General features: G+C 38.8%; 1 non-coding gene across 8 annotated transcripts in view; it reads left to right on the top strand.

The window, feature by feature from the left end:
• The window catches only part of LOC103618376, a 109,996-nt gene that overhangs the window by 14,887 nt on the left and 73,711 nt on the right, over positions 1-21,398 (top strand). For all 8 annotated transcript variants that reach the window (XR_001863284.1, XR_001863281.1, XR_001863283.1 and 5 more), the window contains one exon: positions 17,538-17,657. This is a non-coding gene — a transcript (uncharacterized LOC103618376). The remainder of the gene's footprint in view (positions 1-17,537; positions 17,658-21,398) is intronic.

The following is a 21,398-nucleotide window of genomic DNA, read 5'->3' as shown; positions in this document are numbered from 1 at the left end:
TGTGGCTCTACGGTAGCTGTCATCCTGGTCTGTAATTTCTCTTTATTATTATATTATTATTTCTATTTTTATTCTTTTATTCCCAACGTTGTTATTATATCATTATAATTTCTCTTTTCCCTTTATCCAGTGTTGAGGGTTTCTGTTTCACCTTTTATCCTGATGAGGATCTAACTGCCTGGAGAAGCCCCATCAATGTACAGAATGCTACTAGGGGTTGGTGTAGGAGATTGTACCCCAAGCTTTCTATGCTCATCCTTAGAGAGAACTGGAGAAAGCATCTGTGTGTGGGTGAAGCAGCAGGCAAAAAGGGGCAGTGCACGGTTTATATTTAATCACCTGGAGCTCCATCATCAGTAGGAAAACTGTCCAAACTGACCCTGTACCAGCTCTGCAATGTGCTGTGAGTGACCATAAGCCTGTCTCTGCCATTGCACTGCATGGGGAGGGTTAAATGGTTAATTACTGAGTAAAATGCTGGCTAATGTTTCCAGCTAATTTATTGGAGAGCACTTGGAACAAAAAGAAATAACCTGTACTGAAAGGACGTGGGGAAACACTGTAGGGTGAATTTAAGAAAACAGTTTTGTGTTGGTTTATTGTTTCTGTTTTTCCCTTGCCCCATCAGGGGACATGAATCAAACTGGTGATATTTTATGTACTGCCTTTGCCTATGGCATGTGCTCGGATGGAACCAGGCTGGAACAGGGGGAGTTCTGCAAGGCTCTCCTGGTGTGTAACCATTCAAGGGATGTTCCCAAATTCCAGCCCCAGTTTTGACCCCTAGAGTTCATTGCAAATACACATTCAAAATTTTTTTTTCAACGGTTTGATTACATTATCTACCAGTATCCTTTAGTTTGAAGTCAAATTTTTATTTTGTTTTAGTGGGCCTGGATAGATTCCCATGGTCCTGAGCACAGTATTTTGCCAGCTCTTGTAACAAAAGCAGTGTGTGAAGGCATTTGAGCTCCCTGTTTTGGTGTTTTTTAAAACATCTTTAATCAAGCAAGCTGAGCTGTTTGTGTGCATTCTGCAGTTAAGAGGAAGCAGAAGGCAGCACGGGGGTGGCTGCTGTGCCTGTGCTGCTGTAGCATCTTGGAGAGCAGCAGATGGCACGCTGCCCCCACGGCTGTAAATCCTCACATACGGGGCCTTGCTGGCAGCTATCTACAAATATGCAATAGACAGGCTCACACTTGGAAGCAGAAAAGTCAGACATACATCAAATGACTAAGTTAATACACATTTATATAAATATTCAGGATTGCTTGGATTGTTTTATTTACAGAATGGATAATGGAAATTTTTCATGCTTCAGCCATGTTGTAATGATTTTTTTTGCTCATATGCTTGCGTACAGACAAACAGAAAATGGTTAGAGAATGGTGAAGAGTAATGAAAATGTGGAACAAGTCTTCTATATAAATATACAAATTTTATTCATTAATTAACTCATATTCTTAACCATGTGTGTGTAATAAGAGCAAGCTCATTACAGAGAAAGAGAATTGCCTAGGTAAATGAATGCATTCTTATTAACCAGCCCACTGGGGCTTACTGTCTGAGGAAGGATAGCAAAACCTTGGAGATTTCTTCCATGATGCTGTAATACTGTTCCAGTACAAAAATAATGCATCAAGATACTGTCCTTTGGAACAGACAAACCTTTGAATGAATATATGCATATTAAATTTCTGTTAAATACTGGGCTGGATTCTCTGGTCCTGTACAGGGCTGTTAATATTTGTCTATCAATTGTCTGTCAGTACATATTTTGTTTTAAATGCTGGTATGACTTAGTTTTCATAGGGTTATTGTTTTGTGGCATATTGCTGGTTTGGATGCTGGCAGGGTAGTAGGAAGTGAGTTGTCTGGAGAAGCACTGCAGTGGCTTTACTGAAGTTGTAGCCCAACTGCCCTGAGTGGCAGCTGTAGATGATTGTAGTGCCACTGCTGTGAGCAGTGTAATGTGCACTGACATCATCAAACACGGAGTTTATTAGCCAAAATATCACTGCTTTGACTGAGACTGTTCCTTTGCAACATTCTTAACATACCAACAGCTATGCAGTTATGTATTTGTATTTCCAAGAGACACTGGACTGGGAGAAAATGATCACAAAAGAAAGGCTTTGAATTCAGAAGGATCTTCATAAGCTGGAGAAATTACCTGAAAGTTTAAAATGCTTGTGAAACACCATGCTTAGGAATGAAAGTTCTCTCTTAGAACTGTCCCTGGGACCTCTCTGGCTGGCAGTGTTATTTCAGGAAGTGCTGTGGAGCGTGAGCAGGGGTAAATCTGCAGTATGTGTTTGTTTAGCACATGAGAAAAATACGTCATCTTCGTGGCTGAAGGAGCAGAAATATTGTGTCAGGTGCTGGATTTTCTTATTCCATTTTGAATATTTAGCTCCGATTGGGGTTCATCTGGAATAATGCATCCAAATTTGGGCACCACACTTCGAGAAAACTGTAGATAAATGGGAGAGTAGGACACACAAATGAAATGCAGATGTTGCTTTGGTTTAGTTTAGCAAATAGAATACTGGAGTGGGACAAAAATCAAGGATGTTTTAGAAAATCGAGTTGTTTTAGACAAGCTGATCAAATATTTTCAGTGCCCTTCAAAGGAAAGATGGAGTGAAATGGGCTCAATTTGTAGCAAGGAGGACTTAGGGAAAGGTTTTTAACCATGCCAGTAAGGGAGTACTGGCGAGTGCTGCCCAAGAGAAGATGTGATTGATGTCCAGGTATAGTTAATCCATTGTCCCTGAAGTACAGAACAACCCAGAAGTCCTGCTGCTCTCATCTCCTGCTCCATAATCAGACTATTATAATTGGTCATGGTTGTTTGCTACGGCTTAGCCAGTGAAAAGGGTGGTCACAGGGGAGTGGGCCCTCCTGTTTGCAGTGTGCATGTCATGTCCATCAACCACTCATAAGGAATTTTTCTGTTATTTTTGGATTCTTTTTTTTAGCCTGGTATGTTTCAAGTAACTAATCACATCCATTTAAAAAGGAAAAATAATATGAGTACTTAGAGTGAAGAATTAGAAAAATTAGGAAGAATTAGAGTGTCTTTGCTGGCAGAGGAGTTTGAATCCTTTTCCAGATAAATGAGTCCTCATTTATCCATGCTAAGGACGATTTCTTTGTAGTTATCCAGCCACACATGGGACATTCACTGGATAGCCTGCAGTGCAGAGACACTGCCTGGTGACATCTCTGCCAAGTTGTGTAACTTCCCAAGGCAGCAGAAGAGTGAAGTTGGAGGTGCTGAGAATGTGAGGATCTTGTTTGTTGTGGGGCAGAGCAGAGTTGTCACTTTATGAGCAAGTTCTTCATGAGTTCCATACAAGTTCTCACCTTGAAAGACTTGCTAGCCGGGACCTTTTCCTGCTGCCAAGCACATCAGATATTGCCCTTGGAGAGGGGAAAAAGCAACAGGAGGGGTTTGTAGCCTTCCCTGGAGTGGTTCAATGTGGTTCAATTGGGAGAGGCTGGATCAGCCGCCCTTGGGATTTGGCTGTGACCGTCCCTAATTGGCCATTGGATATTGCCAGGGGTAAATAAAACTGGTATGTCTTGCTGATTAATGTACCAAAGGAGATGCAATTGAGCAAAGGTAGTTACTAAAATTTCTTCATTTCACTTAGAATTGTTAACCTGAAACAAGTTTAACACTAAGGGGACTTCATACTCGGGAGTTCTGACACTTGTAGCAGTTCAGGGTTCCACATGTACACTGTCACAGTGATTGGACAAAAAATATTGCTTTAATTGAAGACTTCTCCCTTGAGGTTGCATCAAGAGTTATTCTGGAAGTGTGTTCTTGAAAAATATATGCATAGAGACAGAAAATTCTTTTTATTGTTAGTCCCTTTGCATCTTATTTTTTGCGGGGGAATGCTTTTAGCAGTTAAATATTTCGTGATCGAAAATAGAATTATTTAGCGGACAATTCAGTGAGAAAGGAATGTGTCGGGAGGTGACTGCAGTTCCCAGGCGCAGAGCGGGGGCTCCGCGGCGCTGCCGCTCCCGGGCCGTGCCGAGCCCAGCGCGCGGCGCTGTTGGACCGGAGTTGGGCCGGGACCAGCGGAGCGATCTTCCAATGTCCCCGTGATCTTCACCAGAGCGGCTGCGTGTGCAGGGGCGGTGTTGGTTTTGTCTGTTAGAAAGAAATTTGTTATTAAAATGCATTTAGGCAAGCTCTTTACTGTGAAGCAGTTCCTGGTTCCCTGCTCGGATCTTTCTCATCCGGGGGTAGCCCTGAAGGAGCTCAGGGAAGTCCTGGGGTGGTCAATCCGTCCCACGTGGCTGCAGTTCGAGGGAACCCTCTGGAAATGAGGAGCTCTGGCAATGGGGTGTTCCAGCAAGCCATGCTTTTATTTTGCCCCAGCTTTAAGTAGCAGTGCTAGGGAGCCGAGGCAGGCAAGCAGGAGTGGGAATTCTGGCTCCAGTGTTTCTGGGGAACAGCCGCACGTACACAGGAGAGATGCAGCCATCACCTGACACCAGAGGGTTGTTGATCGCACGGTCTGGGAGGCTGGGCTGGGTTTCAATCCGGGGCAGGGGAGAGGGAAGAAGGAAGTAGGAGTATGTATTAATTTTTTATAAAGAGCCTTTCCCAGTGCAAGTTAAAGCATGATTACAAAGTGGGGCTGGGAAGATGCAAAGGGCATTTCTTACTGTATACTGCATGTATTCTGTTCGCTTATGTGGTCAGTACAAAGAGCTGTGTTAACATTTAGGACTGCATCTCTACGTGTTTTTAAAGCTTTTAAATTATAGACTTGGCAGATCTGCATTATCATAAAAAAGTATCTCAAGGGTTTAGAATTCAGACTACAGAGCGTTTAGAGCGGAGGAGAAAAATACAGTTTTCTTGCTGGATGGTGTTTGCAGTAGCTGAAAGCCAGAAGTGTATGTAGCCAGGTGTCACCTAACCACTGAACACAGGCTCGTCCTCTCACCTGGAGCGGCTGTTCTCTTGACTTCTTACGTTGAGATTTCTTCAGGTTTTGTATATTTCTTTGATTACATTGCCTGCAGACATAGAAGCATGACCGAGCAAAAAAGGGAAATACACTTGGTTGTGCAGCGTGTGACCACTTTTCCCCTGTGTAATAGGAGACCAGAGATCTGTAGCGGTCCCACTGCCTTCAGTGGGATCCTTGCAGGTGGAGGGGCTGAGCTGTGAGGGGCTCATCAAAGGCTCTGGGCCCTGGCATCTCCATGATTAATGATATCTTAACCCTTATGAATGATTATCCTTTCCTGGCTGTAAAATACATACACTGTTTTATTTCATTACCACGAGGTGAAGATCCCAACACTGACAGGTGCTGGGAATTAGCAGGCAGTTTTGAAATTGTTCTGTGCACTAGAAATTAGATCTCATTTTAATTCAGCTTTTCCAAACTAGTAAATGAGGTTAATGCCATACATATTCAGCTGATATGGATGAAGAAATTGATATAAAGTAGATCAACATAGCTACAGGGCTACTTTAATTTATACGTAAAGAGGCAGTGATAAATGAAAGTAATGTAGTAGTGGTCACTAAACTCCTCAGCCATCAGGGATTCAATAGTGTTAGCTGCTCATTAAAGACATGTTTGGGGTTACCTCAAGTAGAAATTTGAAAAGAAATAGCCAACTAACCCTTAATTATCAAAACATAGAAAATACTAATTATGCCTTAATTAGCTTTTCTTTTAATGTACTGAAATTGTTACTTTTTGTGTAGCACAAATGGATAGTTACATCAACAATAAATAGGTTGTTTTAATAACTTTCTTTTACCTCTGGGAAAACCACACTCCAATTTTTAATATGCAATAATGCTTCTCTCTAGCCTGTAGGAGATGAAAATTATTAAGTAGCTTTATTTTTTGAAGATCTTACAGCAGCTTTGGGAAGAATTATTTCACTATGCATCAATTATTTTTAATTGAACTGAATATATTTCAGATTGCATGAAATGCCTCTCATTTAAGTTTAACATTTAGAGTTTGTTAAGGAAATATCACAGTGAGAATTGGATACAAGTTACTTCTGTGGCATATTCTAGGAAAAATAAAAAATAGTTGTTTCAGAAGAAAAATATTGTCACTGTATATTTCCCTTCACTGGGCCAAGTCCCATTTCTACTCTGTTTCATATCTCCCACACTGTTCTCATCCAACCTCCCCGTAGTTTATATAGGAAGAGAAAGTAGGGATTGGCTTGGGTGGGTCTGGGATCCATCTGGTGCTGCTGGAAAGCTCCAGCAGCTGTTGCACAATTCCTTTCTTTGGAGGCACCCCAGAGCCCTCCTCAGTGGGTGTGTGCAGGGAAGGAGCGGCCAAAGCACAACCGTGTGTGGTTTATCAGACACAACAGGTTTCTGCTTTTCCAGCTAAATGATGGGAGGGAAGCACTGAGTAGTGCTGGTCATAAAAAATCCAAATTCACTTAGCTGCCCAGGCTGAATTAAATAGAAGGTAATTGCTAGTACAAAAGTCAAAATAAGTAGATAGCATTGACCAAAGATGGCAGGTTATTTCCAAATAAGTAGAAATTATAGAAACATCTTCAGATTCTTACGAGTGACTTTTTGTGAACTTCTCCTTTTAAACATTTTTAGCCGTAAATTGGAGCAAGTGTTGTGCTTACCTGCAGATATTTAGATGTTGCAGGATACCAACTTACAAGTCAAAAAGCTTTCGAGTGTCTTCTGTACATATGGCATTCAGTGTGGTCCAAATTCAGTATGTAAAATTAAATGGACAAATACAGTTGTATAATTTGACAAGTAATTTCCAGGTTGTTTTAGTCATAGCTTGAAAGAAAAAAAAATGTTTCTAAACCTTTAAAGAGCAAAAATGAGATAAGAACATTTAATGTTTCTCATATTAAACGTCTGTTTCCTGCATGGAGGCAGCCTCAGAACTAGTCAAATCTGTAGCTCAAAGTTTTAAGTGTGGGACCTTTTTGTGGGATTGGAGGTGTCAGTTTGGCTAGCAACAGCTTGGTGTTTAGAATCATCAGGGGGTTTGGGAAAAAATTAGGGGTTTTTTTTATTCTCAACCTCAGAAAAGATGTTGCTTCATGTGTGTTTGAATTCCTTTGGTTCCCTGCTCTTTGAGGCTCTGACCTCTTGACTGGCTTACCAATTTCTAGCAAGTTTAGGAGCTACAGAAGATTTATTCAAGTAAATGTTATTCAGGCAGATCTCCTTTCATGTTTTTTATCACAGTTCCTGTCCTGCCATGAGCAGAAAGAACTTTCAGCAAATATTCCTGAACCAGTATTTGAACTTATTTAATTGCCTAAAGATTGGACAAGCTAAGTAAATTTTGCCAGTGTGTCTAAAATTGTGTAGTTATTTTTAATTCCAGATTGTGGCTTGCACTGAGAACCATCTTGCTTCATGTGAAAAATAGTTGGATTTCATTTGAAGAAATCTAATATTTTGGAGGATTCTTTAAGTACTTTGTGGAGAATTTTTTGGGTTTCTGTTGTTAAATTTAAAAAGTGACAACAGTGAACAATGTGAGCTAGAATCTGTGACATTGTAGTTCATGGGATTGGCCAGCAATACTTAGTAACAAAGCCTTGGCAAACCTTAAATTACAATGTGTGTCTTTTAACTGCTTTCAGAAATTTCTTTATTGAATTTCTCCATTACTTGGAGATTCTGTACAGCAAACACACTATCAGGACATAGAGACAAACACTCAGAACTTTGTGGAATCATAAACACTGGGTTCCTCGTTGAGGAGCAGGTTGACTTGTAAATTATTCTTCATTTTACCTGTCCTCAATTGCATGATTTATATGTGGTTTTATGCATGAATCGATGCTTTTCTTCCTGGACTGTACAGCACGTTCACTTCTGCATTTGCTTGGGGAACTTTTATTGTGCTTTCTCTTTTCTCAGATTTTACATTATATACTCCTGCCTTCCTCCTTCTCTTACAATTCATATTTAAAATATTTAAGTCCTTAAAACCTCCTTTTCTTTTATTTTCCCTCTGAAGTGCGGTGTGTTTGCTGTTCTGTCACTTACACCTTTGTCTCACTAACTCATCACCTTTTGACTCCTTGCTCATGACAACTAAAACCTGCATGAATCATTCTAGAGATATTCTTTAATCACGTTTGCAATTAAAGCACTGGTTTAAGTGCCATGCTATTTTACTTTAGAATTTTATAACGTGAATTGGGCAATACTAAAAATAAATAATAAGCATAGTTCAGTTCTTCACTTGGCTGTAGCTGAGCTTTATTTTGTAGCTGCTAATAAAGGCACATTATCATGTTCAGGGATTGCAATTATCGTTGAAATGTGTATGTCCATTAACTGCAACATTAGGCTGAGGATATAATTACTGTCTAGAGCCAGTATCTGTGTAAAGTCTATGATGCTATTAAGCTATAAGCAATATTTGTAAACTAATATTTAAACATTTCAGAATTGATTCCATCACTTGCAGACTTAAAATCTAATCCTACTTCCACTCCAAATTATTGATGATTTAAGTGTTTGGCAAATGTATTATTGAGTTATTTGGATGTGAGTGTAATTTGTGATGTGAGAATTCTAATAGCAAATACCCAGAATTAACTGAGCTGGTGGCAGAAGGAGAGAGAAGCTGTGGTGACAACAAAATGCTGATAAAATAGTGGCACAGTGTGTCACAAAATGCTGCAAACAGGATTCATTTTTCTCCGAGTTACATTTCAGACAATTTAGTACATCAATTTAACTGCATAAGAACCTGTTTCATGCTTAGAAGACAACAAGGAAAAGACTTTCCTAACATCACAAGCGTGTTTTAAAGAGGAATGAGGTTGAGTTTATTGATTTGCTTTGTGAAAAATTCTAGTGTTTCTGCTGGCAGAAGAACATGAAATTGCCTGTGAAATTAGGTGGATAGTTCATTTACAAAACTAGTCTAAGCCACCTGTAAGTAATTCCACACATGTGGAGATGTTTGGATCTGTAATGAAGTGACCTTTTTCTACATTTTGTTTTATATGCAAAATATGCATGGTAGTAATTGACTTTTAAGTGCTTGTGCAAATTCATTTTCTGTTGTATTTCCTTGGCACGTGAGTGACAGCCACCACTTTGGTTAATTTGGTTACCTGACCCAGTAATGGATAGCTAGGGAATGCTGTTTGGGAGTAAACGTTAAGAGAATCAGTCTTTCAGCATTTTTCATCTTATTTTGAATGCAAGTGTGTTTCAAATTTTTCGAGGACAGAGGAACTATTACATTGCTTAGTGATTTTCTTCTGGTACAGATATACCTAATAGATACCTAATATAATTCCTCTCTCTGCTTTACAATAGTTGCTTTGAATTCAGCTTTCATGTGTGTCTGCTTTGTGGCTTACCAGCCTCTGCTCTGTCTTTGATGGCCGGTCTTGGTTGTTCTGACACTACTTATGTTTGCTGCCCACATGACTAAATATGACTTTGTATTTATTAGATTGTTTGTATTTTTTATGTTGATTATGTTCTTTGTTTTAAAATTCATGTATTTCACCTCAAGCAGGTTCTCTTCTCTGAGTAACCTCTAACTGTGGGACCTTTTCACTTGTGCTGCATATCCCAAACCAACTTAGCAAGAAGGAAAAAGTAGCAAATAGGGCATCTTGAGGGAAAAACAACCCCAGCAACTCAGGCTAACTTATGACTTACTCATCTAAAAGATACTGGTTTTGTTGCTGTGCATTGGCCTTGAATCCTCATTATTTAAGTAGCTTAATGAATTAATTTAACAGACCTTGCAGTATGTAAATTAACCATCAGAGTTCAGAGCTGAGTGAATAATTCTTTAACATTAGACTACAGAAATTTTTATGATTCAAGTTAAACTTAATTATGAGATTGCTTATTGCACGTTTGTGTGATTCAAAGAGAAAAACTATGCAAAATAATAAATCACAAGTACATTTGTCAAAAAAAGAACAATCCAGTAAAATCCTAGGAGACTGGAAAATTCTTGTTGATTCTGGGTGAGTTATCCACCATTCTGTTTGGGTCCTGAGATCGTGGTGTGCACTGGCCAGCACTGATGGAAGGGAGGTTCTGTGATTTTACCTGACCAGTTGTTTAGACTCTCCTTCAAAATTACTTAAGAATTGAATTTAGTTACCAGCAGCTAGTCTATGACAAAAACAGTCCTCTAGATGATCTTCTGGATTTTCCTTTAGAATAGTGTTGTCAGTTTAGATTTATAAAGGGGAATATGTATTTGTCTGGCAGTGTTCTTAAACAGGAATTGTTTCACAGCACTTAATTCTGTTCACTGAATTTTTTTTTCCCTGAGAAAATACTTAACCCAAGTAGTAATCTTCCCAGGTAGTTTTATGCACTGATGATTTCTATTCTTACATGTGAAACAAAGGTGATAATTGAGTAGATAAAGTCAGACTTCCACACTTTGTGACCTCAAGGTCAGTTGGTTTTGACCTTACAAAAAACTGAGTGTTAAACATGGCATGGGAACTGTCCATCACTTGGGGTATTTTGTGCTTATTTTGTTATAGTTGTAAGTTCTGAGTTAATCCAGAATTGCAAAGGACAGGCTGTTTCTCCTTTTACCTTTTATTCTCGTATCTCTAGTCCTGGTTTTTTAATTAAATAGGATTGGATAGTTTACATTCCTATTATGGTCAATTAATTTTTTTTTTCATGCTTTTTAGTTATTTACAAGTATTTGTGTGGGAAGATCAATGTTGGCCTGACCAAGTGTTCATGGAGCAGCATGTACAGAAACCTTTGTTTCTTTTATCAAGCTGTTGTCACCTAACCAGCAATGCATCACTTCCAGTCCAGCAGACAGAGAGTCAGTGGAGCTGAGTTCCTGAGGACTGTTTCCTGCAGAGCAGCAGCAGTCATGTCCAGTATATAGTATGAGAAACCTTTTGGGGTTTGAGACACAAATGAGGCTTCAGCTAGTTCCTCTGTTTTGCAGTTCCTTTGATCTGGATACTTTCCAGATGCATGAAGTCATCAGATTTCTGAATCAATTTTTCAAAATTTGTTTTTTGGACTGCCCTTGGCTTCGCATGAGTTATGTAGACACTGTCTGAGAGTGTCAGATGAAGAAAACATCCACATCACTGTAAAATGCCTCCTGGTGAATTAAGGGAAAGGACTCCTCTGAGGCAGGTGAGATGTTATACCCCCTTCCTTCCTTTTGCACCTGTGTGACAATAACTGTACCAAGAAAGGTCTGCACAGACATCTCTGCATTTTGCTCAGTCAAGGAAAGAGCTTCCAGCAAGCACTCCTGTTCCTATTTGGGTGTCAGTTTGTGGCTCATCCCAACATTTTGATGATACTTGCACTCTGATCTTTACTTTTTTTCCCTTTTCTGCTAAATATTTGAACAATTTGCGCTTTTCATCCTATTTTATTGTACCATTAGGAAAAGCTGTAAAGTGTTTTCAAATGTCAAGTTTAACTGGGAAAATACTTTAAAAATAATAAATACAGAGGCTGCTTTTGGTTATGTGGTTTGCTTTGGTGTTGAAAAGCCAAAGAGCACACAAGGTATGGTGTTAGAGGGTCCCAGAGAGTGTTTTTTCTCCAGGAAGAGGAAAGTGAACCCATTGCCGCTCTATTGTTTCCCTTTTTTTACACAAGAAATTAGCATCTTTCTGGGAATCCTTGTGGCAAACCAACCTACCTTGGCTCGTTCTCCTCCTTAGGGAATATTTGGCTTGTCACCTGCAGTTCTAGGACCACTCATGAAGGCCCAGGTGACAGGTCAGCACTCTTAAGCGTGCTTTCCATCCAAGTAAGGTGAGCCATGAGAGATGAGCAGCTTCCATTTAGGAATACAGTAGGGCTGGTATAGATATTCTGAAGAAGCCTGATTCTTCAGAAGCATTCAAGCTGTTAACATTAGTTTATTTTTTCAAGGCCAAACTGCTTAGGCTAGAAACCTTTTCCTACACCTTGTCAACCATTTTGAATATGTTTAGAGAATGAACATGTTAAAGGTTAGGAATTCCCATGGTCTTCCTTAAATATACAGTCTTCTGCTGTTTGTTCAGAGTATTGGATTCTCTAACTTTGACTAATGAGACTCTTGAGGGTGTTCATAGCATGCTATGAACTCAACGACTCCAACTGAGATCAGGATTGACCGCTTTTCCTGCTTGTGCCGTCTGTGATCTTGGCTCTACAGGACACTGGAGAATTTTCCAAAGTGGAAACTAGGACAATTTGTAACTTTCTTACAGAAAGCAAGTTCACCAGCAGGTCTGCATGAGCTGGAGATTCCAGCTCTTGTCGCAGTGGTAGCGCACGGACATTGTTCTGTGTCACACTCGCTGCTGCCGGTGCTCGGCCACACCACGAAATGGGGCTCTGCCGAGAGTCATCCCAAATCTCCTGTACTTTGCATGAGAACAAGGTGTTCTGCTTCTTATTGCTGGTGTGAAAATGTCATCTTCTGGTTTAGAGACATAAGCCCCAGATGTGGGTTTTCTGATAGCCTCACACAGACCTGGGGAGCTTGTGTTTCTATCTACGCCATCATTTGAGACTTTCACATCTTTTTGGAAGTTGATATAAAGATTTCAAACTAATTTTGTGTAAACAAATACACATCTTGTGAGTTATAAACAAATACTGATTTCTTGAACAGTTGACCAAAATAATCTCGTACCAATTCACTGAAGAACTAGTTGTTCCTAGATCAGGAAAGGGATTTTAGAGTTTTTGCTGGACAACAACTGCAGAGGAAATAATTCACTAGCAGTTGTGATTCCTTTTACCTCATAGGTGGAGGTATCTCCTATCGTTCCTTGCACATGTGTATGGTAGTAAATGTAGCTTTTTGAATCAGGTTTTTACTTCCATCCTTCAAATTCTTGTAAACTATGATCATTGGAAATTCTAATGCAATGAAGTGAGAGTGGCCAGTTGCTTCTCTGGATTCTCTCCTAATACTAGTGATTTCATCCTTCTACTGATCAGGAGTTTCTGAACCTGGTGAAGTCATTTGCTCTGTCAATCACTTTGAAGTTCATTGAGAGCTGATAAATGCTACTTTTTTCCTCAGCATCATCATCTTTTAGAAAAGTTGTTCGCTCGAAGTATGGCAAGAGTCTTCAAGGTGTTAGAGACTTGTTCTAACTGCACAGGCTTTGCAGCTGCCTTCAGTTTATACAGCCCCCTGCATAAGTTATTTATACAGACCTCTGCATAAGTTATTTCTGAGTGTTGTGGCACCATGGCTAAATTTAGTGCAGTACCAGGACTGCTTTGTAAAGCTGCCAGTATCCTTGGAAGCTAAGGAAGAAAGGTGTTCTGAACTACTGGGATTTTAAGGAAATTCGTACTTTGTAAAGTAAATCTAATGATTTGTGTTTATTAGTATTTGTGGTGATCGTTTCTAAAATAGCTTTAATTATACATGTTGTGAAATCCACTGTATCCTTTACAAATAAATAAATCAGTCACATCTGTTGGGAAGTATGGGCTGTGTGAGAGGCAGAGGGTCAGCAGAGGGAGCACAAGGAAACAAGCAGGACTGCGCTGTGTTATGGACTGGGGTGGGAGTGCTTCTGCTGAACATGCACTGAATAATCAAATACCTGTTTGTTTGGTAGTGTATAAAGATTTAATCGCTGGAACACTTTCAGGCTGCCACCATGAATACTTAGATGGTGAATGATACAAAGTTATTTCTGGAAGTGCATAAACCTGTCAAGTGGGACTGATCTATGATATGGGGAGATGTTTCTATCGCCAGCCTTGGATTACTTTTTGCAGTTCAACTTTGTTTTAGTTTGCCTTTTGCTCTCCTCCTGTGCCAATAAGCAAATACTTGTGCAAATGCATCCATCCTGTTCACCTCTGGAGGGCCAGGGGGAGGGGAAGCACGTGGGTGGAGGCTGCTTGCTCTGCAGAGTTTCCACACACATGCTGGTGGCATTAAGCTTCCTGCTTGCCTTGACACTACTTTGGCCCAAAACCAGGGAGCAGATATTTTTGAGAAATATATGTTTCATTTTTAAGCGTGCTTAACCTTAATAGTTATGACAGATTTTTAAAAATATGTGCATTTGAGACAGCATTAATAATTCACGTGTGTTTCATTAAGAAAAAGAACAAACTGTCTATAGCGCCATTAAATTCTTACTTGGCTAAGATCATCAAAATTTAGATGACCTAAAATGGTACCTTGTTGGGGTCATAATATGCCGCTTGAAAAAAATACCCTGTGATTTAGTTTTGATTCTGACAATACTCAAAAGGATTTGTTATGTCTTACAGACCTTTCTGCAAACTACTAATGGGATGAACACAATATATCACTTTTATAATAGTGAGCTATTAAAGGCAAACATAAAGCAGTCTGAAGCCCATAAGTGCTGCCAACAGCTCCTGCTTTAATGAATTCCCTTTTAGATGTCCATTAAATGCTCATGGCAAATGTACTCATAATGGAAATGGCAAATCTAAATGGGTAGATATGAATAATCCATGGAGTTTAAATTCTGTTTATGATCATCTTCACATTTAGTTTTCAAGACAACGCAGTTTAGTTTTCATTACAGTTTGGAATAAAGAGGACAGGGAGTAATTGATTGCTTCAAGCAGATTAAAATCAATGGGTTGCTTTTCAAAGAACCCGTTCAATGCAGTAATTTCAACTTTAAACATTGATTTAGGGAACTCAACACAAAATGTTTTGTGCCGTGTGAACTTTTATGTGGAAAGACTAATACTAATTTTATTTCTATATATCTGTATATAGAAATATATAGAGGTTGTTATCAGTATGTGCATGAGTAAACAGTGATCTATAGTAAGTTATTTTGGTATTATTGCACTCATATAATGAATCAATGAGATTCCCGTCATCATTGGGATACTGTTTGTAAACCATTAGCACACAGAAATTACAGCCCATCATACATCATTACTGTGATTGAGGCTTTATTACCATATTCTCAAATTGCTTGCTTGCTATAAAACTAAATAGACACCAGACAACTATAGGTAGACGATAGACTGTGCATTATTGGACTGGAGTAATGAAGGATTATTGTAGCATAATGGGGCACAACTTATGAGGAAAATAAACTTGGCAGCAAAGGAAAGCTTGAGTGTTTTTAATGTTTGTTGTTACTGCTTTAAAGGTCAAATATATTTGTTATGATGGAGTTACTGTTTCCTTATTTCATGAATCATACACTTTTTGTGTTCCACATAGGCCTTGTTTTATACTTAAGCATTTAAAACGCAGGAACTGCACTACACCTTTCAACTCCAGAGGTGGATTTGCAGCTTTGGAGGGAGTGGTGTGGTTGTCGAGGTCCTGGGGTGGGTGAGAGCATGTCCGTAGCTCTACACACGTTGGTTTTGTTCTGGACCGAGGAAGGAAAGAAAAATTGCATCAACAGACGTCAGCTGTTAAATGTGATTTAAGTTCTCCGAGCACACAAAGTATGCATTAGGAATTTTGGGAGCTGTAGTGAAAGGATTTATGATACCTCCATTTTAAAAGATGAGAGGACACACTGAATTTGGACTTGGGGAATTTAGCAGTCTCTTGTGACAGAACCAGGGGCTTTACAGTACAACACCAGTATGCACAGGATATGTTCAAAGCATTATCTTCTCCAGCTACAGAAAAAATATGTTTTAGAAGATTAAATTACTTCACTTTTCTAAATTTTGGAGTGAGGCCCATAGCCACCCAGTGTTAGTCTCAAAGACTCAATGGAAAGAGACCTGCAGCTCCAAAGGCAGTTCTGTATCTTGAGCCCACTGATGAACTTTCTCTCTCCCACCTTCATTCCCACCTCCTTGCTCACAGCTTGCCCATGTGCTTGCCCTGATAGTCTCCTGCTTCTTTCACAAGGAATTCCTGTGATACTTGTCTTTGGAGTGACATGTGAGATCACTCATCCTTGAGGGATTTTTTGGTTTTGTTTGGTTTGGTGAGGTTTTTGTGCATAGAATTTAAGACGTGCCCTAATGGGATTTATTCTGGCCAGGCTGGGGAGTCAGTCAGGCTGAGGAGTGAAGGAAACCTTCAGGGTTTCTGAAGGGGTTCCAGGTTATTACCATCATCAGGGGCTTGTGTTTCAGTAGGACCTACAAGCCTTGCTTGTGTTCCAGTACCGAACTATTGGTGTATGAATCTGAGATGGGCTGTAACAACATTTGTGGCTTTACCAAGGGGTGTCATCAGCCACAGTGAAAATGTGATGATGATTTGTGAGACATCATCATGGACAAGTGTACAGTGAAAGGCTGGACCCTTACAACAAGCAGGAAAGAAAAACAGACTGTATGTGGCTGGATACCCCTGTGCAGCCTGGCAATGGGATTCACTCTCTGGGAGTATTCTCTTATTACAAAACTTGAATGATTGGCTGCTGAGTGATGACAAATCAAGTTTGCCCTACTATACCTTGGCTGGGAGCTCAGGGGCTCAGTTGTATTCTCCCAGCTCTTTCCAGTGGCAGTACCTGTGTTGACTCTAGGAACTGTTATTTAACACAGACATCTAACATATTTCTTGTGGAGGAATAATTTTTAAATACAGGCATAAAATTCACTTCACTAGGCAGTGCTAATACTCTCTATTACCCAAAGTATAAAGTGTGCTTGAGAACAAATATTTGTAATTATTTCCAGTTCTCTTGAGTTGGATGTTGTATTTGAAAAATAGTCTGTCAGAATGCTTAGTTATAAATAAGTGTTGACACTTTTTTATAGAGTTTCTTTGGATAAAAGCTCGAGGACAGAATGAGTAAGTGTATTTGAATGTTAATGCAATTCTTCATGTAGGTATTTAACCATTTTGAAGTATACTCCAATCAGCTCTGCCAACCCCATATTTGAGCGGAGAGCCAAAGTCAGATATAGATTTACTCAAGGCTTTCTTAGTACACAGAAATGCTTGATTTCTCTTTTTCATCAAAGCTAGTTCTGATTTTAGCATTGTCAGAAAACAGTTGTTCTAACAGTAAAGACCAGGTATAGTCTGGAGATAACTGAGATTCTAAGGCTTTCACCTAAGTTTCTTTAAATAAAAATACTTAATCTGCTAATCACTCAATTGTGATTCATGACCCATTTTTATTGCAAGTTAGATTTAGCAAGTGTGAATAACCAGTGAAGAGATAAATGTGTTCTTTAGTTTTGGGTGTGTTTTGGTTTTTGTTTCCCCAGTAGTAGGAAGTTCCTGTATAATTGTGAATGTATTTATGTCTTCGTGACCTCACAGGTGTTACAATGTTTTCATTATGAATGTTTGTTGTTAAAGAAGGAACATAGGAACAGCCTTTGAACTCCTGGCATTTCGCATGTGTTGCTGTTCTCCCCAGCGCAGTTTGTGACAGCACCTCTGCTGTCACAGTCACACAGGGAGAACAGAGGGGCTGTTCTCACGCCCCATTCTCTGTCATCCCCACAGCATGAGGAGGAGTGAAAAGGCAAAGTGCTCTTAGCTCTGTTTAAGTTCCTCTTCCACAGCAATGCTTTTCTTCATGTATTCTTTCAGTTCCACCTCTGGTCTTCCATATCATCGAAGTGTTCCTGCTTGGTGACCTCTCCTGTGCTGACAACCCAACTGAAGGCAGTTGTTGTCTTCCCCTTCTGAGGAAGGCATGTCCTTTGAAAGGTAAGTGCATTTTCTTTACTACTTGTAAGATCTGTGTGTCCATTAAGCCATATTCTGCTTTGAGACTGAAGAGCATCTTCATGATTTTCTTCTTAGAAAAGTGTTGATATACTTTACTGCAGGTAGAAATCGAGATTATCTCCGTACTTTCTGGTAATCTCAAATGATTGTTAGTCTGCTGACACAATAATGACTGTGGTCTTGTACACAAAGACCTTGCTGTTTCTAGGAGAATCTTTCCCCATCATCGCTGCAATGAGGGAATTGTGTCCAGCACTATCCAAACTGTAACGTGGATGTGGTTGAAATCTCTGTCCATGCATGTTATAAATGAGCACACACACGGGCAGAGATCCTGAAGGAAGAGCTGCATGGACATGGTGTGGGCCTGGCACTGCAAGGGTTCTGCAACTGGGAAGGGTCTCATTTGAATAAAAAGCTAATTTTCTGCTCAAAATGAATCCGTAGTAGACATAGGAACTGTTGGGAGGGGAACTGATGAAGATGTCACAGCTCCAGGACTCACACTTGGTGAAGTTTGATAGTACAGGTTCATGGTCCACTTCAGCTGCTGTAAAACCTCTCTGCAGCTGAAAAGGTAATGGTGCATTTTTGTCCTGCATTGTCATTGCTGTGTGTGGCTGGGTGGGGTTCGCTGTCTCTCCGTGTCAGGACTGGCTTTTGCTCCTGCCTGCAGAGTTGCCAGGGTGGGAGCTGCTGTGGATGTGGCTATCTTGTGAAAAAACATATGGGTTGATAATTCTTCTCTACTATTTACTTTTATTGTACTATTATTCTCAGGTGTGTCTACACCTGTCAGAAAGGAATTTTTAAAACACATTCACTCACTTCAGAACTTTCTTTGTAATTTTAATTACAGGTTTCCAGTTAAAGTAACAGATATGAATTTAAGAGTTCACACTGAAAGAACTTACAAAGTTCTTCCTGTTGCATGCATCACAGCTGAGTAGCTGCTGCCATAAAATAAATGAGAAGCCTGTGCTCTATAAAAGTGTGCTGCAGCAGTGATGCATCAGGACTTTTGTATTTATGTGACAGTAAAAGCATTTAAGTACATGAAGAGTCCTGTTGAGTTCTGTAAAAAACAATTTGCTATAAGTTGATGTACTGCTATGTACCTGACAATTCCAGTTTTAATAATAGTGATACTCCATATTTTTGCATGAAAGCTTATGGAGTTCTTAATGGGGACTAGTGAAACCATCAGGGTAGAGTATGCAATTACTGAGAGGCAGTGAGCAACTTGATGCGCATTCACTTTTGCCAGGGGTTTTGGAAATACATGTTTTTTAATAAAGTACATTTGACCTTTCTTTGGCTTCCATTTGGCATGAATTCACAGTTTCATTTCAGTTCTGAAAGTAGAGGCAATGTCTGTAAACCACAACACATCATTATGCACCAGTCCAAATAGGAGGTAAGGATAGGGGAAATGATTGTTTTGTTGTATTTTATAGATGCTTGACAATACACATGTATTAATACATTTTTAACTAGAATATATACAATAAGAGCATTCCAGGTTGAGAAATGGTCAAAACATGTTGCTGATATGCAATCTAGATATAAAATCCTGCTTCTGGTGAGTAGAATGTGTCAGACCTGGAAAACTCGAAGAGCTTTTTTCTGAGTTTCCTGTGAGCGCCTCTCTCGAGGGCTCACGGCTCATCAGTGAGTCCTGCTGCAGCTGGAAACCCTCCTACAGCTTCCCTCGTTAGAAAAGCAACTTCCTTGGCTCAAGGAAAAATCCTTTGAAGTAATAATGATGGTGTAATGTATTGATAGAAATTGGTGTGATTCCATTATCTCCGTAATGGGCATTGGTTTGGATAGAGCTTCCCCATTGTCCTTTCATCAGGAATTGGTTTATTCAGTGCTGAATGTCAGGGTCTGATTTCTTCAAAGAGAGATGTCTGTCAGGAGGTTTGAGAATTCTGGAGTAATCATTGTTAGGCAATGTTCTTTTCTTAAGACAGCTGTAATTATAAACTTTGCACCAACTGGGTTTTTAACAGACATGATTAGAGCAAATATGTTCATTTGTTAGGTTTGAAGAATGTATTTCTATTAACTTTTAGGTAGATCTTTCATGTAGTTGCAGAAAGTGTCTCTGAGTTTCTGATGTGTTGATACCATTTTTACATAATAATGTCTTACGTATTCTAAAGTACTGCATGAAGCCACTCATTTTTATTTGTGTTAAATCTCTTAATGCATGTCTGGTAATGTTTATATATATATGTTTTCATTTAGTCAGTGGAAACCAGGTAATTTGCTAATTTCTCATAAATTGTGAGGTATGTTTGATTTTTCTTTTTAGTAATATAAATTATTTTGGTTTAAAATATTTCTTAAAACATTTCATTTGGAAGTATCACTCAGGTTTTGACGATTACATTTAACACATGATTGCATTTGGTTTCCTCATCAAAAGTGGAGAACATTTAATATTTATTCATAACAAAAGTATTAGAGAAGCTGTCAATAAATTTTCTGTCATAATTGAATCATAAGATATCTAAATTGTTGATAATATGATCTGCTCGTTAAACAAAAGTGTCTGGAGAAAATGATGGATTAATTGACTGATGGCTAAGGTTTCTCTCAAATATAATGGTTTACCCAGTTTGATTTGATTTGTGTAAAATAACTTTCTCTAATAAACAATTTGCTCAGAGGCAATAGAAGAAATGAATGGTTATCAAACCAAACTTAATTAGTCTCTCCTAGATTGATATTACTTGGGGAGTCTTCGTTTTAATTGTGGAGAGCTGGATACAAAGAGTTTGGTTCATTATATTTTTCCTGTATAAACACTATTGTGTAACTACCTATGGAATATAACATGTAAATTCATTTTAATAAGTGCTTGTAAAGTGGATTAGCTAATTATGCCAGGCTAAAAATGATTCCTTTAATTATTTTACATATTTAACTAGTACTTCAATTTTATTATTGTTAGTCTGTAAACATAATTTGTATTAGCTCTGCCAAACTAATTAGAATATATAACTTAAACAGTTTTAACAGTTTCGTAATGTTCATAATGCACTCTTCTCTCAAAAATACATTCTAAAAATATTTAAATTATGAAGAAATTTTTGACATAGGAAGATTTTTATATGTGAGGAAGAATAACTTTTTCTCAAAAATACAATTTCAGAGAAGTTCATATGGTTTGAGACTCTGGAATGTTTGTCAAATGAAGGAAAAATCCTTTCTTTTCCTCAGAGATGGAGTCAAACTAAACATAAATCACTGAGTAACATAACTTTGTGGGATTTCAGACTTAGATTGTCCATGGATAATACAAGCCACAAATACAGTTGCATTTCACTCTTTCAAAGGTTAAGCACATACTTAATTGCATTAGTAGGTGAAAATCTGCATGTTCAGACTAAGAAGAGTTTGTCTTAAAGGCTTCCAGTTAATTTAAGGTAACCAATTTTCTCTTTTCTTTAAAAAAAAAGAATTTTCAAAACATCTGTAGAAGCTTTACAAGATTTTAATATAAAATGTACATGAGAGGGCTGTTGTTTGAAGCTGAGTAAGTGTGGAAAGCAAGACATTAGTGAAGAGTAATTTGGGTGTTCTTAATTATATTCATTCATGATTAATCTTGGGCTTATAAACCCAGAAATTAATCTGGTTTATTGTTTCTTCTCATACATGAAGTTTTCATTTTGACAATTTGTTACTTTAGTTTTCCTTAGTGTAGGG

Source organism: Corvus brachyrhynchos, unplaced genomic scaffold, assembly GCF_000691975.1.
Source record: "Corvus brachyrhynchos isolate BGI_N302 unplaced genomic scaffold, ASM69197v1 scaffold616, whole genome shotgun sequence".
Classification (NCBI taxonomy): domain Eukaryota; kingdom Metazoa; phylum Chordata; class Aves; order Passeriformes; family Corvidae; genus Corvus; species Corvus brachyrhynchos.
This window is presented reverse-complemented; position numbering and strand designations above follow the sequence as displayed.